Genomic DNA, 22,674 nt, shown 5'->3' with positions numbered 1-22,674 from the left:
ACAGGCCTGAGCCCTGTCCCTGGCAGCCTCCTGGGCCCACCCCTTCCTTTGCCTGTGGGCACATCTGGGCCTCATGCTTAGGGAATTCCCTCACCCTATAGCACAGTCTGAGCCCTGGGCTGGGAGGCATCAGGAGAAGGGCAGAGGCTGTAGTCAGTGCTGGAGGACAGCCACATGAGCAGCAGCTGGCCTCAGCACCTGGACAGTCTGGGAAGAGGGGCCTTGGGGTGCCACTTGGGCAGGGGGTAATCCTGGCACCAGGGATTCAGGAGGCAGTGGTCAGTTCAGAGGCATCAGGGTTTGGTGGCAGGTGGCTAAGCCCTGATGAGGGGTTGGGAAAGAGGGTCCAAGCTGGCCCTATGCTTGGGCTGTGGGGGCATCGGGGGCCCAGGCATCAAAGAGTTTATGGTGTGATGTGGGCTTGGGGGCCAGCATGAAAAGCCCACTGTTTCAGTCTTCAGGGTGTGGTGGGGTCTGTGCCTCAGTCCAGTCCCATTTAATATGAAGGTGGTGGGCACAGAGTGGCTGGGAGGTGGGGTGAGGGGAGGCCACCCTGTGGATGACAGTGTCAGGACCTAGAAGGCACTCAACCAAGTGAAACTTTGGGCTGAGGCTGAAAGACACATGCAGCAAGGCCAGAGACAATATGCCCCCTTAGGCCAGCATTTAGGAAATATTCTCTAATGCGTGAGTGTGGTGGTCAGGGTCAGACAGCTGCACTCAGCTTTCACGATCTCCAGCTGTGTGACCTTGGGAGGGTTATGTAACCTCTCTGAACCTCAGTTTCCTGACAGGCACAATGCAGATACTTTAAAAAAAAATTTCATAGTGAGATTGAAAGGATCAAGCTGTCATTACTACTGTTATTCTTGTTATTTAAAAAGCTGTACAGGTCCAGGAAGGAAGGACTGTCTTGACAGGAATTCAGACAAAAAAAGATCCAGGGTTTTGGCCGATCTCAAATTAGTATGAGGGTCTAATATGGATGGTGAGATCTGTGACATACAAAAGAAGGGAGTGATCCCTGGAGCCAACATGGGTTCACCAAGACCGGGCACAGCTCTTAGGTTCTTGACAGCTTAGTGACTCGTGGGTAAAGAAAACGAGCCAGCATGGGTGGAGAGGAATCTGTGATTTATTGAGCACCAACTGTGTGCTGGATACTTCACACACATGGTTTTATTTAATCCTCACAAGCTTGTGGATTAAACAAGACGTGACAATCTCCATTTTACTGATGAGAAACTGAGTCTCCGGGAAGTGACTTGCCCAAGGTGGGTGGAGCTGGGATTCAAACCTGGGTCTGTCTGACCCTTTCTGCCATATCACACTGTCTCCTAAGATGTTGGGTAGAGTCTCTCATGACTCTTGAGGACATGAAGGATGTCTGAGAGGGCACAAAGAGGGCTCCCATTGGGCCAAACAACAGCCATGAAATGTTCACGTTAAGTGTAACCAGGTCAGTCTACAGAAGGCCTCTAGACACTGCCATGGGGCTGTCTACCCTGCTTTGATCAGTCTATGCCAAGGACCTATAAGAAGACATGGAGGATACAGACTTATAAAAGGTGGAGTGGTAGAAAGCTCCAAGGGACAGAGAAAACCTCAGCAGAATCAAGATTTAGAAAGATCTCGACAGACTGGCGTGGCAAGGTGAATTTAGCTGAGGAAATATCACAGGGAAAAATGCTGAGGCCCATCTTGACTACAGGAAAAATTGTAGAAGGGATGGGCAGCTCATGAGAAAGATTTAGAAGCTCAAGTGCCAGTAAGTTCAGCATGAGTCAGTAGGCTACATTAATAGAAGTATGGTGTTTGGGACAAGGGAGGGGGGCCTCTCTCTAGCCTCAGTTTACTCTCTGCCCTGGGGCAGTTTGTACTGCACATATTTGAAGGTCATGTGCTATTTTCTGTTTTTCCAGTTCTCTCCCTTTCTTTTCAAGTTCTTAGGGGAGGCAGAGTCCTTCTGGAGTTTGACCCTTGGATTCTATCCAGAGCAGCGTCCAAAATGACACCTTTGAAGGTGGGAAAGACACTGCAGATTCTCTGGGTTTTTGTTTGAGGTCTGTCTTGGATTTGTTCCTTTTTTTTTTTTGTTTGTTTGAGACGGAGTCTCGCTCTGTCGCCCAGGCTGGAGTGCAGTGGCGCGATCTCGGCTCACTGCAAGCTCCGCCTCCTGGGTTCACGCCATTCTCCTGCCTCAGCCTCCCGAGTAGCTGGGACTACAGGCGCCCGCCACCACGCCCGGCTAATTTTTAGTATTTTTAGTAGAGACGGGGTTTCACCGTGTTAGCCAGGATGGTCTCGATCTCCTGACCTCGTGATCCACCCGCCTCGGCCTCCCAAAGTGCTGGGATTACAGGCGTGAGCCACCGCGCCCGGCCGGATTTGTTCTTTATGCCCAATTACCCTCAGTCAAGGGAGAAGAAAGTGCTGGTCTCTGAATGTTCTGGAACGGGGAGAGCTCCTGGTTCCCTAGTTCCTACTGGCCAGGTGTATCCATTCCTTTTCCAGCTGTCTCCTTCCCTTCTTAGAGCCCTTTTTCTGGTGGTCAGTGGCTTGCCAGGGCCTGGCCAGGCTGGTTCTCCTATGCTGGAGGAGGGGCAACAGGAGGGAGCCTTGCAGCTGCTCACATTGGGGCTGGATCTCTGCTTAAGCTGGGATGTCACCTGCCAAGCTGAATTCGGCACAGGAAGCTCCTGGCTGGAAGACGCGCTGTTTAATTTGGAGATTCTGTTCCACTCTGAAATGTGCTTCTCCTGGCAGCTGCAATGAGGTGAAGCTGTTGAGCTTCCCTCTCTTATGCCAGAATCACAGCCACTTTTTCCTGAGAAAGAAACAGAGCTACAGACAGTTTTACTCATTAAATACTTTTTTTCCCCTTAAATCTGTTTTTGTAATTTTTTTTTTTTTTTGCGTGAACGGAAAAGTAAAACGGGTGATATTGAAATAAACAAGGCGTTTGTGATGGGAAGGTTAAAGCAGATTGTTGGGGGTGGGGAAGGGGGTTGGAATCGCCCCACGTGTGTGTATGCAGGCTGCTCATAGCCTGTTGAGGATGAGAGTGAGAGAAAGTATTCATGAGGCTGCCCCTCTCCCAGCCCAGAGGAGTCAATTTCTCCAAGTGTCCTGGGCTTCAGTGAGAAAGACAGTGGAGAAGGGAGCTCTCATTTATTAAGGGCCCACCAAGTGCTACGCCTGTAATATGGGTGAGCTCATTCAGTCCTTATGGCAACCCTGGGTGGTAGGAGCTATTTTACAGATAAGGAAGGTTGAGGCTCAGATGACTTAAGGTCAACCCTGCAGGGCATACAGAGCTGGGATTTGAACCTCCATCTGTCTGACCTCTGATGCCGCGCTGTTTTTGGCTATACTTTGCTACCCTGAGCAGTTGTGTATCGAGCTGGGGGATGTAAAGGGAGGAGAAGAAAGAAGATGAAGAGATACCAGCCAGCCTTGAGGAGTGGACATCCTGCCTGGTGAAACTGAACAAGACACCGACCGCATGTGAGTGAACCAAGCCCTAGTTGCTGGGCTCCGACAAACATGGCTGGTTTGGGGAAGGGTATGTAAGAGTGGGTGTGGAAGGTTTTGGCCTGATAATGAAGGTAGGCTTCTTGGAGGTAGAGGACCCTGGAAGTTGAGTGGAGTTGAGGGAACAGCCTGGCAACATCCTGGGCCAAGGCAGGCAAGGTGTGAGTATGGCTCTGGTGAGAGGAGGTAAGTCTGAGTGGGGTAGTGATGGTTGTGGTGAGAATATCCATGTTGGCAGAGGAGGATCAGGTTGGAAGATGTAGTGCAAAGAAAGAGCCCTGAGCTGGGAAGCAGGTGCCCAGTTCTTGTCCTGGCTCTGCCATTGAGTTGCTGTGTGATCTTGGGCTAGTCCTCTTCCCTCTTTGGGTGTCCAATTTTCTGTCTGTAAAATGGTAGAGTTGGATTACAGGATCCCTAAAGACCTTTGCAGGGTCCTAAGGAGAAAGAAGGTGACTATAATATCCAGAGGACCTTGAATATCAAGACTTGGCATTAGAATCATGAAATGTTAGGACTAAAAGGATCTCCAGGAATCATCTACTTAGACTATCTTCCTTTACATCCTACAGGATGAGTAGGAGTTATCAGGCAAAGGAAAGCAAAAGATGGAAGAGGGAAAAGAGGGCATTCCAGGCAGGAGACATAGTGTGAACAAAGGCATGGGTGGAGGCACGGTGCAGTGAACATTAAGCAGGTTGACATTGAAGATTAAAGACCAATGTGGCCGAGTGCAGTGGCTCACGTCTATAATCCCAGCACTTTGGGAGGCTGAGGTGGGTGGATCACCTGAGATCAGGAGTTCGAGACCAGCCTGGCCAACACGTATTTTGTAAAAATACAAAATTTAGCTGGGTGTAGAGGCGCACACCTGTAATCCCAGCTACTTGGGAGGCTGAGGCAGAAGAATCACTTGAACCTGGGAGGCAGAGGTTGCAGTGAGCCGAGATGGCACCACTGCACTCCAGCCTGGGTGACAGAGTGAGACCCTGTCTCAAACAAAAACAAAAACAAAAACAAAACCACAAAAGACCAATGTGGGGTGTGGGAGGAGGCGAGTCATCAGTTAGGAGAGGGAGATGGGACCAGACCTCGGGAGGACCAAGGGGGTTTGACTCCATCCTTTGGGTAATGGGGACTCATTGAAGCTGTGGGAGTGACATGCTCAGAGGTACAATTTTGAAAGATCACTTTGGCAGCTTTGTTGATCATGGATTTGATAGGGGCTGGGAGCAGATACAGGCCAAGGATACATGCTGACGAGACAGGTCAGGAAGCTGTGTGTCAGCTCAGCAGGAGGTGGTGATGGTCCCAGTCAGGGTGGCAGAGTGGGGATGCTGAGGATAGCACCTGTTCACAAGGTATTTGGGAAGTGGAATAGATAGGACTTGTTGATTGATTGGCTATGGGGAGTGGAGAAGAGTGAAGAGACAAGGGCTCTCAGGTTCTGGCTTGGTGATATTCATTGAGACGGGACACACAGGAGGAGACAGGGATTTTTTGGGAACAAAGATAGCTGAGTTTTAGATCTGGTGAGTTTGAGGTATCAATGGAACAGTGTGTAATGTCTCATTCATTCATTAATTATTTACTGAGCATTTACTATGTGCCAGCCATGCCTGGATACTGCTTTTCCGTAGCTGTCAGCCTAGAGGGGCATTCAGAAAGTTCTTCTATACACTGAATATTGAGCAGCTGAACTTTTACCCATTGGCCTTCTTCTGCCCTTCAGGACTTCACTGGCGTCTACCCTCCTTCAGAGATGAGAGATCAGTGATTGTGGTTCCTTGCATCATCTTTGTTTCTGGGAACATGGAGCTGTGGAGGGAATGTGGACTTTAGAAAATTATAAAGGCATGGATTTTAGCCCAAGCACCTTTTGTATGATCTCATTTGTTAAGTGGGTTTAACGACAACTTTTGTTTTTGTTTTTGTTTTTTTTTCAGATGGAGTTTCGCTCTGTCGCCCAGGCTGGAGTGCAGTGGTGCCATCTTGGCTCACCGCAACCTCCACCTCCAGGTTCAAGTGATTCTCCTGCCTCAGCCTCTCAAGTAGCTGGGATTACAGGTGTGTGCCAGCATACCCAGCTATTTTTTTTTTTTTTTTTGTATTTTTAAAGAGACAGGATTTCATCATATTGGCCAGGCTGGTCTCAAACTCCTGGCCTCACTGATCTGCCCATCTCGGCCTCCCAAAGTGCTGGGATTACAGGCATGAGCCACCACACCTGGCCTAACAACACCTCTGTTACTGACAGTAGAGTGCTGGAGTGGGTTCCTACTGGCTAACAGAACCCACTGGAGTGGGTTCCTACTGGCAAACGTTTGGGCATCTCTTCCCAATTCTGCATGCATTGACATCCCATTGGTAGCTTGAAGTTGACCATCGTGGGAGTATTTACACCACAGAAATTGGCAAATGCTACAAATCAGGACTCCTTTTTTCTTTCAAAAAGCTGGTTGGTAAGTATTTACCAGCTAACAGTAAATATTTATGGCATATAGAGTTGTGGTTTGGATGATGGACGTAGAGCACCTGGCACATGGTACCCAGATATACATATATTGCTTAGCACAGTGGGTACCTAAGTGTGACTACCTTTTCCTTTGATGTTTCCTCTCTATGGGAAAACTGTTGCTTCATTTGCTCACAATAACAACCTCCCTTCCACCAGGGCCTGCTCCTCTCTTTTCTCAAACAACATGGTCCCAAGTGAAGCTGCCATCTTCTTACTCCTCTTGGCCTCCATAATGGGGTAGAGTTAAAAGGATGGGGATTTTGGAGTCTCATGAGACTAAATTTGAATCTTGGCTTTGCCTCCTACTAGCTGCGTAATGACCCTGGGCAAGAAATTTAATCACTCTGAGCCTCAATTAAGTCACCTGTAAACTGGGGATGGGCATGCCTCCCTCATTAAGTTGTTGTAAAGATGAAATGAGGTAATGGGTACATGAGGGCCTGGCACTGAGGCGGCAGTTTCAGTGAGAGCTTGACCCATGCTGGTCTCCTTCCCCTGAAAAGTCCAGTGTGGACTTGGGAAACAGCTCTGATGATGGGGTGGGGGGTGGGAGAGGGAGGAACTGGGGCTGCAGCCTTGGGAAGGATGGTTTCTGGTGGAACATGTAGGTCGAGAGAGGCTGTGGGCCATAGGACCTTCCAAATGTATTCCGAGTGCAGTGGAGGGGAACTCCCCTGGCCACAGTTCATGCTTCCAGGGCCCTCACCTGCAGATCTGCAGATAAACTCCTATCATCAGCTTTGCTCGTGCATTTCTGGGGCGGCTATGGCAGCCTGGGCTGCCCTGATTTACCACCCCAGCCCCAAGCAGATTAAATCACCCAGAGTCATTTGAATTTTACTTGGCCTTGTCACACAAATCTTAGAAACTGCTGTCTGGCAAGAAAACTTTCCCTGTACTTTTTGGAGGAAAACTAAGAGCTCTAGAAATTGAGGTGAAGTGGAAAAAGGAGGTGGTTCCAGGGGGGTTTCTGCATCTTCAGATCAGACCAATGTTGCAGGTTAGAGGAGGGATTGTGGTGTGTGTGTGTGTTTGTGTGTGTGTGTGTGTATGTATGCAATTGCTGCAGAGGCCTCTGGGACAATGTTGTTTCTGGCTGTGTGACATAGGGCAAATCACTTAACCCCTCTGAGTCTCAGAGGACTGTGGTGAAGGTCAAAAGGGCTAGCTTGTGGAAAGCACTTTGTAGGCTTCAATCAGTTCTGTGACTACTAATTGGAAAGATGAGACAAATGACTACGTAAATAAATTATATATGGCAGTGGTTACTGTGCGTCAAGCAGAGTAAGAGCTCTAGGAGCCAAATGGAGGGGCACATTGCCAGAGGTCTGGGGCTTGACTTGGGCCTTAAAGGAAGCCTAAGTCCCAGGGAAGAGAAGTGGAAGAGGCTGTAGTGCAAGTGAGGTTGTCGACGCCACCTCTGTCTCCATCAGTGTGTGTGGCTCTGAGGTGGATCCTGATTGGTTTAGCCAATTCAGATAATGCCCCCTTCTCTGACCTTGGCACATTGGCTGGTTCCAAACCAATCATACATACATTCTCCTAGTCACTGGAATTGATTCAGATTGGCCCCATCAGACAGAAACTCGGGGTTTTGGTGAGATGGCTGGGGAAACACGTCTAATCTCTTTGTATCTGGATTTGAATGAGGAAACATGTGGGCCTAGTTTCTGGCAGGCATCTGGTGACTGGGAACACTAACCTGAGAATGTAGCCAAGATATGGAGGTGGGAAGAACCTGGAAAATCACAGAAAAATGGAGTCCCAGCCCCAGTCAAACTGTGCCTGATGTCTGTTGCATCTGGAGTATTACATGAACTAATCAATCTGCTTTATTAGGCCAGTTTGGATACAGGGGCTGATACAGGGGCTGATGGAGGGATCTGAGTAGGGAGCCGAGAGTCTACTTGGTGTTAGGCAGCCATGAATGAGGAGACCCTGTAGGCGGGAGTAAAGGGTGGGTGGGGGTGCGTAGTGGGGTGAGGGTGGCTGAGGTCTATAGGAAATGAGACTAGAAGAAAGTCTGGGGTTGAATAATGGAATGACTCAAATGCAAGGTTAAGAATTTGGGCTTGATTTTGTAGGCAATGGGGTGTAGCTTCAGATTTGTGAGCAGAGGAAGGGAAAGGATAAGTGATGTGAACACAGTGATATTTTGGGAAGATCAACGTAAGAGTGGGATATATATATATATAGGATTGGAAAGAGAAATTGGGGGCTGAGACTTTAAAAATTATCATTTATGGATGCTACACATAGTTCATGTATTATCTCACTTAATCCTTAAAAGAGCCTCTCCCATCCCTCTTTTTTTTTAAGCTGAGTTTCCAAAATCTTGCGTAACTTGACTAGACCACATAATTAGCAAATGGTGGAGTCAGGACTTGAACACAGGTCATCTGACTTCAAACCCTGTATCCTTATTCACCATATTTATGGTAACACAGTTGACAAATTAGGATGGGCTAGATAAGATAGTGGCTACAGAGGTGGAGAGAATGGAACGAGAGATATTAGGTTGGTGAAGTTCTAGATGTTTTGTCATTAAAATCAGAAACCAGATCAGGATAACCATTGTTATCAACATTTAAAAAACTCTTTTCCAAAAGTGCTAGGCATTGCAATTAGATAAGAAGATGAAACAGAAAGTATAAATGTTGGGAGAGAGGAGCAAATAATCATAGTTTGCAGATAAGATGATTATTTATCTGGAAAACTCAAGACAATATTCTGCAAAACAATCAGAAAAAATAGAGTTTAGTAAAATGGCCAGTAACAAAAAAATTTACACAAACTAACAGCTTTTCTAGTTATAAAATGACTATCTAGAAGGTAAAATAAAGGCTCCATCCATACTGTAAAACACAAACACAAAATACTCAGAAATAAACTTTACAAAAAAGTGTGTAGCATTACATGAAGAAAACTCTTCTGAGTTTGAATAAATGTGGTATATACCTAGTTCTTGAGTAGAAAGATTTAATGCTTTAAGGATGTCAATTCTCCTAAACAAATGTGTGAAATTAAGATAATCCAATCAAGATCCCAACAGGATTAGAATTTTTTTTGACGAAATAATTATGAAGCTAATCTGGAAGAATACCAAATGAGAATAAGGAAAATTCCAAAAAAGAAAAATGATGACTATTTACTCCATCAGATATTAAAATGTTTTATAAAGGAACAATATAATTAAAATTCTTGTGTAGGAATAGACAGACAGATCACTGGGACAGACTAGAGTCTAGAAATGGGCCCAGATATTTAAGGGAATTTTTGTTTGTTTTTGGAACAGAGTATCACTTTGTTGCCCAGGCTGGAGTTCAGTGGTGTGATCTTGGCTCACTGCAGCCTTGGCTTTTTGGGCTCAAGTGATCCTCCCACCTCAGCCTTCTGATTAGCTGGGACTACAGGTGCAGGCTACCACACCCAGCTTATTTTTTGGATTTTTTTGTAGAGATAGGGTTTTACCATGTTGCCCACATTGGTCTTGAACTCCTGAGCTCAAGCGATCTGCCACCTTGGCCTCCCAATGTGCTGGGATTATAGGCATGAGCTATTGCACCCAGCCTTAAGGTATTTTTATATGATAAAACAGCATTTTAATTGAGTTGGGAAAATATGGGCTATTTTATAAATGGCGTTGGGATAATGGGCCAGCCATAGCAACACTCCTTATTGGGGTAAGAACTCTCTGACTTGGTCTAATAAGCTCAAGCCATGAAGATCACATGGCATAAATATGAGTGAATATTTTGATCATCTTAAGGTGGGGAAGATTCTTCTAAGTATGACGTGATATTTGAAATCATAAAAGAAAAGATTGATAAATTGACTATATGAAAATTAAACATTTAAGTACCTTAAAGAACATTATAAGAAAATTTTAAAAGAGGGGTATATATATATGTATGTATATATATATATATATATGACAACAGTTTAATTTTATTTCTAATGTACAAAGAGCTCTTACAAATCATTAAGAAAAAGATAAATATCTCATTAGAAAAATGGGCAAAGGACATGAACAGGCAATTCACAAAGAAAATAACTACAAATGCCTGAAAAAACAAAAAGACATTTATTTCCCCCTCCCTATAATCTTAGCAATGCCAATAGAAACGAGCATCATTTGCCTTCTGTCGATCTGGCCAAACATTAAGGCTGACAAAACCCAGGCTTGACGAGGGTCTGGACTAATGTGTGGGCACGGTTGATGAGAATTTTGCTGTTGTAAGCTTTCTGAAGGACAGAGTGGCAAAATTAGAAATAACATACCCTTAATTGCAGCCATCTCATTTATTGGATTTTATTCTAAGGCAATTGTTGCAAAAATGAGCAAAGAGAATATGCACAAGGATATTTATCACAACATTGTTTATGAGAACAAAATTCTCACAACATCCTTAAATGATCATCAGTAGAGACCCAGTTAAATAAAGTATGATACATATATTGGAATACTATGAAGTAATTAAAATAATTTTGTAGAGCTCTATTTATTGACATAGAAAGATGTCTAGGACATATTGTTGAGAGAGAAAAGCAGGTGTCAGCGAGAACAGTATGTATAATACAATTCCTCGTCTATAAAATTATATACATAGATCTCTATGTGTATATATGCATAGAGATATGTCTGGAAGGCTGTTCACCAAAATGCTTGGAGTGGTTGTATCTGGGAGGTAGGATTTTTACTTTCTTTTTTGTACTTTTAAGTATTGGTTAGATTTTTTTTTATAATGAAGATATATCATGTTTTTTAATCAGAACAAAGAATAATTCTATTTGTTGTAGCATTTTGGAAATAAGGCAGATACTAAATAGGAGGAATCAGCATGTGGTGATTTAACAGATGTGGATAAGGAGTCAAGACATAAGCCAAGAATTTGCCCCTTGGTGCCCGGAAGGTTCATGCATCATGGCAAACCCAGAGCAAGAGTTGATGCTGGAGGAAGAAGGAGGCCCTGGGTTTTCAGAGCTTTGTTCTGTGGCAGTGGCTGGTGGGCAGTATGGCTGCCTCTTAGAAGGGGAGGGCTGGGGTGGGCTTTTCCCCAAGGACAGAGCTAGGGATGAAATCTCAGAGGGAGAGAGTGCATCGGCAGGAGCAGGAGAAAGCTGGAACACAGCCATGGTGACAAGACGGGTGAAGAAACAGGATGCGTGGTCAGGCAGGCGGGGGGCTACAGGAGCATGGAGTGTCTCAGGATTCCAAGAGTGTGGGGGCGAATTTCTAGGGAAAGGTCAACCATATCTAATGATGCAGAGGCACAGAGGCTGGGGAAAGGGCACAGGACTTGACAAATAGGACCTTGTTGATGACCTTGGACAGAGCAGTTTCAGTGGAGGAATGAGGCTGTGCATTGTCGTGTGTGGGAGTAAGGGAGTTTGTTGTGGGAGAAAGGAGGATTTTAGCTTGGGGGAGCTGATTTAAGGGAAAGGGACTGAGCCTTGATTAGAGATGTCAATAACTGGCTCATGTGCCTCCCTGCTCACTCCCCAGCCCTGGCAGGCATCACTAGTCATTCTGCCGAGCCCAGATGAAGCCATAAAATCTTTCTCCTAATAGCCAGCTCAGGGAGCCGCTACCAGGTTCTTGGAGTTGGCTGCTGAGATGAACCTATTTTCCAGCCTGGGCTTGAACACACGCTTGCAGGATGATGAGAAGAAACACATGGAAAGGGCGACGGAAGGAGCAGGAAAGCTGAGGCCTGGTGGAGCCAGGGCCTCCCATCCATGCAAGGCATGGACGGTGAGCTCAGTCTGGTGAGACTTCCAGGCCAGAGCCTGGTTGAGTGGAGCACTCTGCCAGTGAGTCTGAGCTGACCAAGCACTAGAACAAGAGAACAAGTTCGTCCTTTTGGTGATGCTGTGAAAAAGCCCAACTGTGTGTGAACTACCAGTTGGTGTGCAGATATTTGAGGACTCACCACGGCCCACCATCTGGCTGTCCAGAGAAAGCATCGTCGGCACTCTGTTGTCTGGAACACTGAGCATGGAGGGGTCTGCCTGTGGGTTCCAACTGCAGTGCCCGAGAGCAGAACAAGGAGTTGTGGCTCAGTAGTGGCTTGTTGGGGAGACTTTTAAGGAATATACTCAGTGTGATTCGGCTGCTGGGCCTCTAATGGTGTTTTGATTGCATCAGTGGGAGCATGGGGTTCTGGATAGTGGAGATAAATGCTCTTTTGGACTCTCAGTGGCCAGAGCTTCTCTGGAGCAGTGGAGAGAGGCAGACACGCGGGCAGAGCTCACCCACAGAAAATGACCAGGGTCAGGGGAGGCTGGGCGTCATGCCTATCTAGGGGAAATGCTCGAAGGAGCTCAGGCCAAGGAATTAGATGTTTGCTTTTAACCTGCCGAAGCAGTGCTTTCAAAAACATTCTCCTTGGAATCTTAGTTTCTTGCAGTTGTTTCACAGAAAAGGGTTCTATGAGCAGATGTGTTCATGAAATGCAGCACCCACAGCTCAGTGCACGTGAGTACAGTAAAGGCTTTGAGAAGTCCTGCAGCGAAGAAACTTGTTTAATGTAGCATTTTTCTCAAGCTTATTCAACTACAGAAGCTTTTTCAGTTCCATATCGATTTGCCTCCTGCAGGACTAGTGACGGACCTGGGGCAGAGGGAGCAGCACATCCTGTGTGGTCCCAGACATACAGAATTGTTTGGGCAAATGTAAGAATGTTGCAAAGAGGCAAATTTTGGCTCAGTTCAAGGAAGAACTTTGAAAGCAGTTGCAGATGTTTAACCCATGAAGGAGGTGGTAAAGGAATTTGAGTTCCCAGAGGCCTCAGGCAGAATGTGGACTTAGCAGGAATCCTGCAGAAGGAAGCCAGGTTCTAGGGGGTTGTCATCATAGATTTCTGTGGTTCCATGAGTCCTGGGAGAGGGGCTCCTTGGTTGCCCCATAGTGGTACTCCTCCCTCAGAATCTGTGGCCTAGCTTGTATTGCTGTGTACGGCAGCCAGGCGGACTTGGAATGCTTGAAATGAGCAGTCTGCGAAGGTAAGATGTGAACACACGAATATCCTCATTAAGTCCCAAATACACATCCCAAACTTTACATAACAGGAGCAGCAGCTGGAGACGCCCACAGCCCTAATTGCTTTTCTGTACTAAGAGAACGTCTTCTCTTCAGCTCTGCTTCTCCCATTCATTTAGGTAATTACTGGAGGGAGCCAGCTGTGGAAGGCTGGTGGGCAGGCAGGCGCATTTGTAACACCACCTAATGGGTGCCGCCATGAGGATGGGGTGCCACGGGAGCTGGAGCCTGTCCGTGCTCTTCATGGGGAGTAGGGTGCTGAGGATGGGAGGCCAGCTGCTCGGCTTCAGTCCTGATCTCAGTGGGCCCAAAGTGAGCTGCCGGGATGGAATGCCTCTCCTCCCAGGGACTTGACAAGCACGATTCCAAGAAAGGACAGATCCAGAGCCAGGTACAGTCATGGGGATGGGAACGCATGGAAGAATCGACTCTGCTCAACGAATTGCTCAAGGTGCTTTCTCTGAATCTCATGCTGGGCTGGGGCACTGAGGCTGATCAATCAGGAAGAGCCCACTCTCTAAGCTCACAGGCCAGGGGAGGAAGCAGTCACGGGCCAGAAAGGGCTGGGATCAAAGGAAGCTATCAGGACTGGGGTGTGCAGAGGACACAGAGACTGACTCTGTCTTGGTGACAGGGAATCTGGGAAGATATCTTGGAATAAGAGATAGTAGGATTGGGCTTTGGAAGTGTGTATGACCCTGCAGTTGGTGATCCCTTCTGCAAAATGGGGCCAAGGTAAACTTCCAGGCCCCAAAGTGACATCTGGTTTGTCCCCTTGCTTCCTGGTCCCTAGTAACAACCTGGGACTCATGAGGATCCTCTTGAGGTTTCTTTAAGGCAGTCCTGAGCATGGGGCTTGCAGCTGGAGCCAGCCTGGAACCTGGGCCCTTGGTGGTTGGCCAGGGTGGGTGCCCTGCAAGAGTCAGCTTTGAGCCTGTCTTCAGAGGGGCCCTAGGGAGGGCTGTGGCCTAGGCGCTCTGCCCACCAGGCTTCCTGTGGGTGGCAAGTGAAACTTTTCCTCTTGGTTCTCTCCCAGAAGCCAGCTTCATTCCCCCAGCCCCAAGTGGCGGCTCCTTGGGCCGGAAACAATGTGCTTTCTCCACGCCTTAGAGTGGAAGTCAGCAGTTTGGCACCGTCTGGCTGGCAGCCTCCACCGGCTTCCTTTGGCACTTTATTGGCAAAGGCGGTGACATTTCTTTCAGTTGGGTGGGTGGAGCTGTTATGCAAACTCCCGCTCTCCTCATTCGCCAGATGAATATTCATGACTCAGGCAATCTGTACCAGCCAGACTTTCCTGAGGGCGGCAGCTTTTCTTCTCTTCCTCTCTCTCTTTTTCTTTCTCCTTCTCTCCTTCCCAGCTCTTTGGAAAGCTGAAGTGCAGCTATATTTAATTTACAAATACAGAGCCATTTAGCTTGCCTTTTGAGATGCAGGCACTGGGGAGGAGGTGCTGGGGAATGGGAACAGTGGTTGAGGAGTTTGGTCCTGACCCTGTGCCTCTAAGCTCCAGTGTCCAGCCCCTGGGCCCTAGATCCTGGGAAGCTTCGGGAGTCTGGAGCTTCTTTGAGCTTGGCCTCTTGGGGCCTTCAGGGATGAAGGTACAGCAGCTCACACCACCCCATTCCACACTGGCCTCTGAGGTCAACATGGAAATTCTCAGGCAATGATGCTTTCCTGCAATTCATGGCCTGGGACCCGCCAATACATCTTCTCCCCCTCTGCTCTCCCGTTTGTCAAGGCCCACCCAGACCCTGCTCCAAGCTCTAGGTGGAAGCCCAGAAGGCACTGGAGCATTTGCTAGTCATTGGCTGGTCACTGGGGAAAGAAACAATCCTTGTTTGGGGTCCAATTCCTTGGGGACACATTACTCCCTTTCTAGGAAGGACAGGTCCCTAGTTTCCTTTGTCTCTTCCCAAAGAGGCACCAAGAACTCTGGCAGAGGGGTCAGAATTACCAGAATTTGCCAGGAAATGTGGTCTTAGCGAGGATGTGCTTGCGTGAGCACGTCTTGTGTGTGTGTATGTAAATATTTACGCACAGCTTAAGTGAGTCTGTGTGCCTACATCTATGTTCAAGTGTCTGAGTGTGTGTCTGTATGTGTAAGGGCGTGAATGTGTGTGTCGCGGGAAGTCTGGGAATGCTTGCATATGTGCGAATGTGCCTCTCCAGTTTGCGTTGCGTGTGTACCTTTGGGGGGGCTGGGGATATCGTGTGTAAATATGGGTGTTCCTGGGGGGCCCAGACGTGTATGCGAGTGTGTGTGTCTATTAAGTGAATTGTAGGTGTGTGTAAAATAGTCTGGAGGAGAGAAAGAGAGAGTGTGCATGTGTGTGTGTGTGAGTGTGTGTGTTAGGGTGTGTTTCCCTGACCTCCATTTCCTCCCAAACCTTTTCCTCTCCAGGAAGGTGGAGGGGGACGTTTCCCCCTTTGCAAGTGTTACAGATTCTATCCAAGGACGTGAACAGAAGGTTTCCCAGCACAGAGCGTCCTGAAATTACTTTATACTCCCCCCCTCCTTGTTTCATCTAATCAAAATAGCAGCATTAGGCTCACCCATTCTCCCTGCCCACCCCTCAGCCCTGGGGGAGGGAGCGAGGCGGGCCATCTTGCCTGACCCCCTTTGAGAGCACCTTGCAGGCCTGAGCCAAGGAGCTGTCTTCCAAATCTCCTCTTTCCTCGGCGGCCCATGCTTCAGTGGCAAGAGCCAGCTGCCTCCCTGCCTGCCAGCAACTGCCAAGCTCTTCCAGAACCCACATCTAGGCCCGGCCTCATTTACAAATATGCAAATTTGCATCTTTTCTGGTATGCAAATGGAGACATGACAAATAGCTAATTAGGGTCAAAAGAAGCACTCTGAACCAATTAGTTGTAGGGTCTATCCCTTTCTCCTGGGAGAAGACTGGGCCTTCCTGCTCCCTTCCCAGCACTGACTCCCAAATGCCCACACACTCTGGCATCCTGTCTGGCTGGGGCCCTGACTGTGAAGAGCACTGAAACAGAAGTCAGTGCATGGGCCTCAGTCTTACCTCTGACCTAGCCATATGACTCTGGACTCATTTGACTGAGCCTCAGTCTCTTCCTCTGTGAAATGGAGCAATGGCAATGACTATCTTGTCCCTAACCATCCACCCCAGCATAGGGAGACTTGGGAGGACTTGGATGTAAATAGCCTTTGAAAACTGTACTACAGGCCAGGCGCGGTGGCTCACACCTGTAATCCTAGCACTTTGGGAGGCTGAGGCAGGTGGATCACCTGAGGTCAGGAGTTTGAGACCAGCCTGGCCAGCATGGCAAAACCCCATCTCTACTAAAAATACAAAAATTAGCCAGGCGTGGTGGCGGGCGCTTATAATCCCAGCTACTCAGGAGGCTGAGGCAGGAGAATCACTTGAACCGGGGGGGTGGAGGTTGCAGTGAGCCGAGATCACACCACTTCACTCCAGCCTGGGCAAAAGAGCAAAACTCCGTCTTGGGAAAAGAAAAGAAAAGAAAACTGTACTACAATTTGTCTGATAGGCACATTACTTGTAATCTTACAAAGTACTTTCTGCCCTTGACCTCATTTAACCGTCCCATCAACCCTCTGAATTAGATGAATTCAATGTAGGGACAGGATGGCAGTAGGTTTCATTCCACATGCCAACTCTGGCCAATTATGAATGGTGCTTGGAGTGGTGTGTTGAGAAGGATTCAGAGGCCAAGTCTAAATTCACCAAAAAAGAGACTGTGAGTTCTTAGTGACATTTCCCACGGGCAAGTGTTTGGATTCTGGGAGGTCATGTGCTGCATACTTACCTACCTGAAAGATATGGAATTTGGAGCAGGAACCTGGGTTCCAGTCCTATCTGCTCCCTTGTTTAAGTTACTTATCCTTCCTTGGCTCAGCTTCCTAGTATAAAGCAGGGAAAATAAAACCTACGTCTTTGGGTTATTGTAAAGATTAGGCAAGGGAAACTTAGGCAAAATCTCTTTGTCATCTGGGAGGGGATGTCCATTTAATTGGCATGTCAGTAGGGCAGGCATATTGTCCATTTCACAGGTGAGGAGCTTGAGGCCTGGAGAGGGTGGATGACCTGGAGAAGAAGCTGGCAGCGTCACCAGGCAGGGCTGCATGGCAACTGGGGCTGCTTCTCTCTCTGCCACTACAGGATCCTGGCTCCCTCGCACCACCCCCATGCTGATGCCCCACACGGGCTGCAACAAGCCCTGCTGGCCTGGCTCCATTTCTGGGTGTGAAATTTGGCTGAGTCGGCACCTGGTAGAATGGAGCAATTGCTATCCTGGAGCCTGGGGCCTGGGACAGGGCCAATGCACAGACCAAGGGTTGATGGGCGGATCTGACCAAGGGTTGGTGGGTGGGCCTGGCGGGCTTGGCCAGGGAACTCGCCAAAGCCGGGCAGCTGGCAGGAGTGGGGCAGGAGAGGGCCTGGCTTGAGGACAGCCACTCAGGGAAGCTGAGACCCAGGGCCTAAGCTCAAAACAGAGCCCAGCAGCATGAGTGTCTGCCTGGTTGCTGGCGTGCCTGAGCATGCCGGCCGGTGTCTCCGAGCTTGTCTTTGTGTGTGTGCACGTGTCTAAGGGTATGCTGGGGGTGTGTGTTCTTATAAATGAGTGTGCATGTCTATCAGTGCAAGAGCAGGTGCACCCATGTAGTTGTGCACATCTATGTACCAAGGTGTGTCTGTGTCAGCGTGAGCCTACACATCTGTGTATAAGCAAACTTCTTGCATGCATACATCTGTCAGTATCCATGTGTGTCTGTGCATTTCTGCCTGTATCTGCAAATGTCTGCTTGTGCACTGTCCATGCAGGTAGGTCCACACTGGTGTGTGTCTGATGACCTCTGTCAGTATCTGCGGACATGAGTCTGTGCTTTCTGTTAGCATCTGTGCAAGTGTCATCTACGTCTATGAGCATGTTTGTTCTTTCCAGTGCCTCTATGTGTCTTGTACCTGTATGTAAATCTGTCCATGCCTGTCGTGAGTGTCTCTGCAGCTGTGCCTGTATGTTGGTGTATTTTGCAGTGTGTACATCTAGTGAGGGTATTGGTATTCACTTCAGGATGCAGGCATGGCTGTCTCAGGGTGAGCAGGATGGAATCTTCCCTGTGTCTGCAGTGGCTCCCGGTCATCACTTCCATCTTTGTGCTGTGGCTGAGGCCTCCTGGACTCTCATGTTCCTTTCCTCTGCTTGAAGGGAAGCTTTGCTCAAGGTTTCCCAGGGTGCTGCCTCTGACAGGATCAGACCCTGGTGTCCCTGAAGGAGGACGCACTTTGCCCTTTGGACTTGTTTATCCCTCCCCTCACTCTTTCCTCCTCTCATCTCCTTTCCTTTTTCTTTTCTTCCTTCCATTCCTCATCCTTGTCCCTTTTTTCTCTCCCTCTTTCTTTCCTTCTCTCCTTCCTTCCTTTTTTGCAATTCGCTTGAAGAGACTGGGTCTTGGGCTGCTGCGGGAGTGACAAATGACGTTTCAGAAGCCACACTTCAACCTCTGGAGAGGGGTCCCCACTCCCGCCCCCATGCAGATGCAGCTCCAGAGCCACCCAGGCTCCAGGGGCTCTGTAAATTAAAGCCATTGCATGCCCCACTGCATTTTAATCATCAGCCCCCAGCAGTAGCTCTGAGTGAGAACCCATGACCTTTTCTCCTTCCCTTTTGAGGAGCCCTCTCCCACCGCTCCTACACTGCTGGTAAAAGGCAGCCGCACTGCCTGCTGGAAGACCTGCCAGCTTGGGCTTCAGAGCACTTCTGCCTCAGATCCACGACGATCCCTTCTGTCATCGTGGGACCTTTCCTGGGATTTGATTTAGGGCGACGCTTCCTCCTGTCTGTGTCCTGAGTCCTGCCTTCCCTGGCTGGTCCTCCTTGCTTAGTCACCCAGATCATTCCCAGAAAGCTGCACCCTGGATATGGCTCCTCTCATGTGCTGCCTGGAAATGTCTCCTCTCTTCTCACCTGCTGAGAGGTCCTTCTGGGCAGGGACTCGGGCAGCTTCATTCCTGCCTGCCCCACATTTCCCTAGCCCAGGGCCTGGCCCATTGCAGTGCTGAAGGATGATTCTGGTAAGAAACAAGGTACTCCAGCTCACATCTTGCAATGATTATGCCTCCCCCACTCTCCCTTCTCCTTGCAGTTCTCTCTCTTCACTGATGATTTTGGATGCAATTTAAAATAAAAATATTGATTAAAAATGGAAACTATATAAATAAAAATAAAAACACTTAACATCAATGTGTCATTTGAGCTTTAACATAAAGAGAAAACATGTGAAGATGACAATTTGTGGACAATTCCAAATTAGCATGAAGTTCTCAGCTGGTAAGTATCTTGACTTTGTTCCCCTCTCTTGGGGTCTGTGGAATCCTGACCAGGCATGTGGTGCAGTAGAATGGGAGGAACTTGGCTTCGGCCTTGATAAGCCTGGGTTGAATCTTCCACTTACGGGCTTTCTGAAGCTCAGTTTCCTTATCTGTGTAATGGGGAGAAAGGCCCTACTTCATGGGGTGATTGTGAGGCTGATAGAAAAGGGCACACAGGGGCAGGCCCAGTGGCTCATGCCTGCAATCCCAGCACTTTGGGAGGCCGAGGCAGGAGGAGTTCAAGACCAGCCTGGCCAACATGGTGAAACCCTGTCTCTACTAAAAATACAAAAATTAGCTGGGCATGGTGGTGGGTGCCTGTAGTCCCAGCTACTCAGGAGGCCGAGGCACGAGAATTGCTTGAACACAGGAGGCAGAGGTTGTAGTGAGCCAAGACTGCATCACTGCATTCCAGCCTGGGCAACAGAGCGAGACTCCATCTTAAAAAAAAAAAAAAAAAGTCAGGCTGGTCTCAAACTCCTGACCTCAGGTGATCTGCCCGCCTCGGCCTCCCAAAGTGCTGGGATTACAGGCGAAACCCTATCTCTACTAAAAATACAAAAATTAGCCGGGCGTAGTGGCAGGTGCCTGTAATCCCAGCTACTTAGGAGGCTGAGGCAGGAGAATCGCTTGAACCCAGGAGGTGGAGGTTGCAGTAAGCTGACATTGCACCACTGCACTCCAGCCTGTGTGACAGAGCAAGACTCTGTCTCAAAAAAAGGAAAAAAAAAAAAAAAAAATGGTGCACAAGGCCAGAAGCAGTGCCTTGTGTCTATCATTTCACCTTCAGAATACAGCCAGAGTCCAACCACTCCTTCCACAGACACTGCTATAGTAGAGGTCCATGCCCAGTGGTCTATTCTCTACGCAGCAGTCACAGTGATCCTGTTAATTAGCATTTAAGTCATAGCACATCACTTGTCTGCTCAGAGCCTGCAGTGGTGCGTATCTCATTGGGAGTAAAAACCAAGGTCATCATAGCAGGCTCGAGGCCTCACATGGTCAATCATCCCTCACCCCAGGGCCCCCAGCCCTGTCTTTACCATTCTCCCCCATTGCACTTCCCTCCAGCCCCACTGCCCTTCTGGCTGTTCCTGAACATGTCGGGCACTCTCCTGCCTCAGGGCCTTTGCACACGCCATGCCCTTTGCTGGAATGCTCTTCCCCCAGATATCCTCATGCCTCCCTCCATCACCCCCTTCAGGTCTTTACCCAAGTGTCCCCTTCTCCATAAGGAAGACCCTGTTCTTTCTGACTTATTTTTATCTGTGGCACTTGTCACCATCCAGTATATATATTTTTTTTGCTGACTGATTTTCTATGTTGCTTGTCTCTCCCTGAGAGAATGTGAGCTCCTTGAGAGCAGGGATGTTTTGTCTTTGTTTTCACCATCTGGAACAGTGCCTGGCAAGTCATGGGTGCTTAATAAATATTTGTTGAATGAATGAATTGCTCATCATTTTGGAGGGTGCCAAAACATAGGAGCAGCTATCTTCCAACTTGGGCAATCAGAGGTGAGCATTCTGCAATTCTGAAAGGGCATTATTTCAGCATTACTTTGTTAGGGAGGCAGTGGGGGCCCTTGGGAGGAAACCCCATGGTCCTTCCGCTTGGGGCAACCAGCTCAGGAGGAAGTACCATGTGCTGGTTCCCCACTCAGCGGGAGAGTCAACAGTGTGTTCTCGTGGGCCAGCCAGGCATCAGGGATCCTGCTCCCTGGAAGCCTCTCTGTAAGCTCCCTGCCCCGTGGCTGCAAGCATATCCAAGGCTAAGGCGGGCCTTCCAGGAGGCTCACACTCAGCCAGGCTTCTCTGTGGAGGTAAGGGCACCAGATCCCGGAATAAACTTGTACTAAGGTAGGTATTTTAGCTGGTGCTGGAAAGTTGGGGGAGGATTAGCTACCGGAAGAGCACGGGCTGGGCACTGCAGGCCCAGGGAGTAGCGAGGGCAGAGCCGAGCATGTAGGAGGCTCTTGGTGCACTGGCTGGGGAGGGACAGGCAGCGAGTTGTGGATGGAACGTGTCTACTTACCTGCGAGAACCTCCTGAAGCCAGGATTGAGTCTGCTCCATATTTGCCTGCCCCTGTAGCGCTTACAACGGTGCCTGGCCCTCGCAGGTGCCATTGACGTCCGTTGTGTGGCCTGTTCAGCTCAGGCCAGGAGTCTAGGAATTGGGTGGTCTAGGCACCTCTGATGGTGCAGATCAGACCTCAGAACAGGCCTTGGAGAAGACAGGGGTTGGGGGGTTTGGCTGGGAAAATGGTCTAATCTATTTGGTAGTTGCAAAAATAATTGCAGTCTTGCCATTAACGTTGGTAAAACTGCAATTACTTTTGCACCAACCTAATTCCTTTATTTTATTTTTCTTTCCTTTTCTTTTTTTAAACAATGCTTTGTAATCTACCTTTATTTTAAAAGTAGTTTCTTCCAAGATGGGCACAAGGGTTTCTCCAGAGCTAGAGATGAACCCAGGTCATAATGATCTCCCCAGTCTGGACACATTCATGGCTAAATATGGCTTTGTCTGGATTTTAGAACAGGGTTCTTTACTTTTTTTTTTTTTTTAAATGCCATGAACTTCTTTAGCAGTCTTCTAGAGTAGTGTTTTTATTCTTATTTTTTTTTTTTTTAGAGACAGGGTCTCACTCTGTTGCTCAGGCTGGAGTGCAGTGGCATGATCACAGCTCACTGCAGCCTCTAACTTCTGGCCTCAAGTGATCCTTCCACCTCAGCCTTCCAAATAGCTAAGGCTAAAGGTGCGTGCCATCACTTTCAGCTAATTAAAACAATTTTTTTTTTTTTTTGTAGGGATGGGGTCTCGCCATGTTGCCACACTGGTCTTGAACTTTTGGCCTCAAGTGATCCTCCTGCCTCGGCCTCCCAAAGTGCTGGGATTACAGGTGTGAGTCACCATGCCCAGACCCAAATAGTGTTTTTAAATGCATAAAATGAGATACATAGGATTACAAAGGAATGGTTACGGTTCTAACCATAGATCCCAGGTTAAAATGGCCAGTTACACTCTTTTCGAGGACAAATATTCCACTCTGTGAAAACAGAGCACAAACCTTGGCTTCTCCTCCTGCACACTGGAGGGTGGGGTTGGGGGAGGTGTTTGTGCATATTTTTGCAGGGCTGTCCTGGGGGTGGAGAAAAATGTCTGAGAGGCAGAGTTTGGAACCCTAGGAGGATGCCACTTGGAGGCAGATGGCTGGGCTGCCTGG

General features: G+C 48.2%; 1 long non-coding RNA gene across 1 annotated transcript; it reads left to right on the top strand.

Annotated features, from left to right (window-relative positions):
* Positions 1-563: 563 nt before the first annotated feature.
* On the top strand, positions 564-19,917 carry LOC134757508 (uncharacterized). Its single transcript, XR_010131562.1, has 4 exons — positions 564-2,023; positions 3,392-3,507; positions 5,478-5,598; positions 18,752-19,917. It is a non-coding gene; the product is annotated as an uncharacterized lncRNA (long non-coding RNA).
* The last annotated feature ends 2,757 nt before the right edge of the window (positions 19,918-22,674 follow it).

Source organism: Gorilla gorilla, chromosome 1 (assembly GCF_029281585.2).
Source record: "Gorilla gorilla gorilla isolate KB3781 chromosome 1, NHGRI_mGorGor1-v2.1_pri, whole genome shotgun sequence".
Classification (NCBI taxonomy): Eukaryota; Metazoa; Chordata; class Mammalia; order Primates; family Hominidae; genus Gorilla; species Gorilla gorilla.
This window is presented reverse-complemented; position numbering and strand designations above follow the sequence as displayed.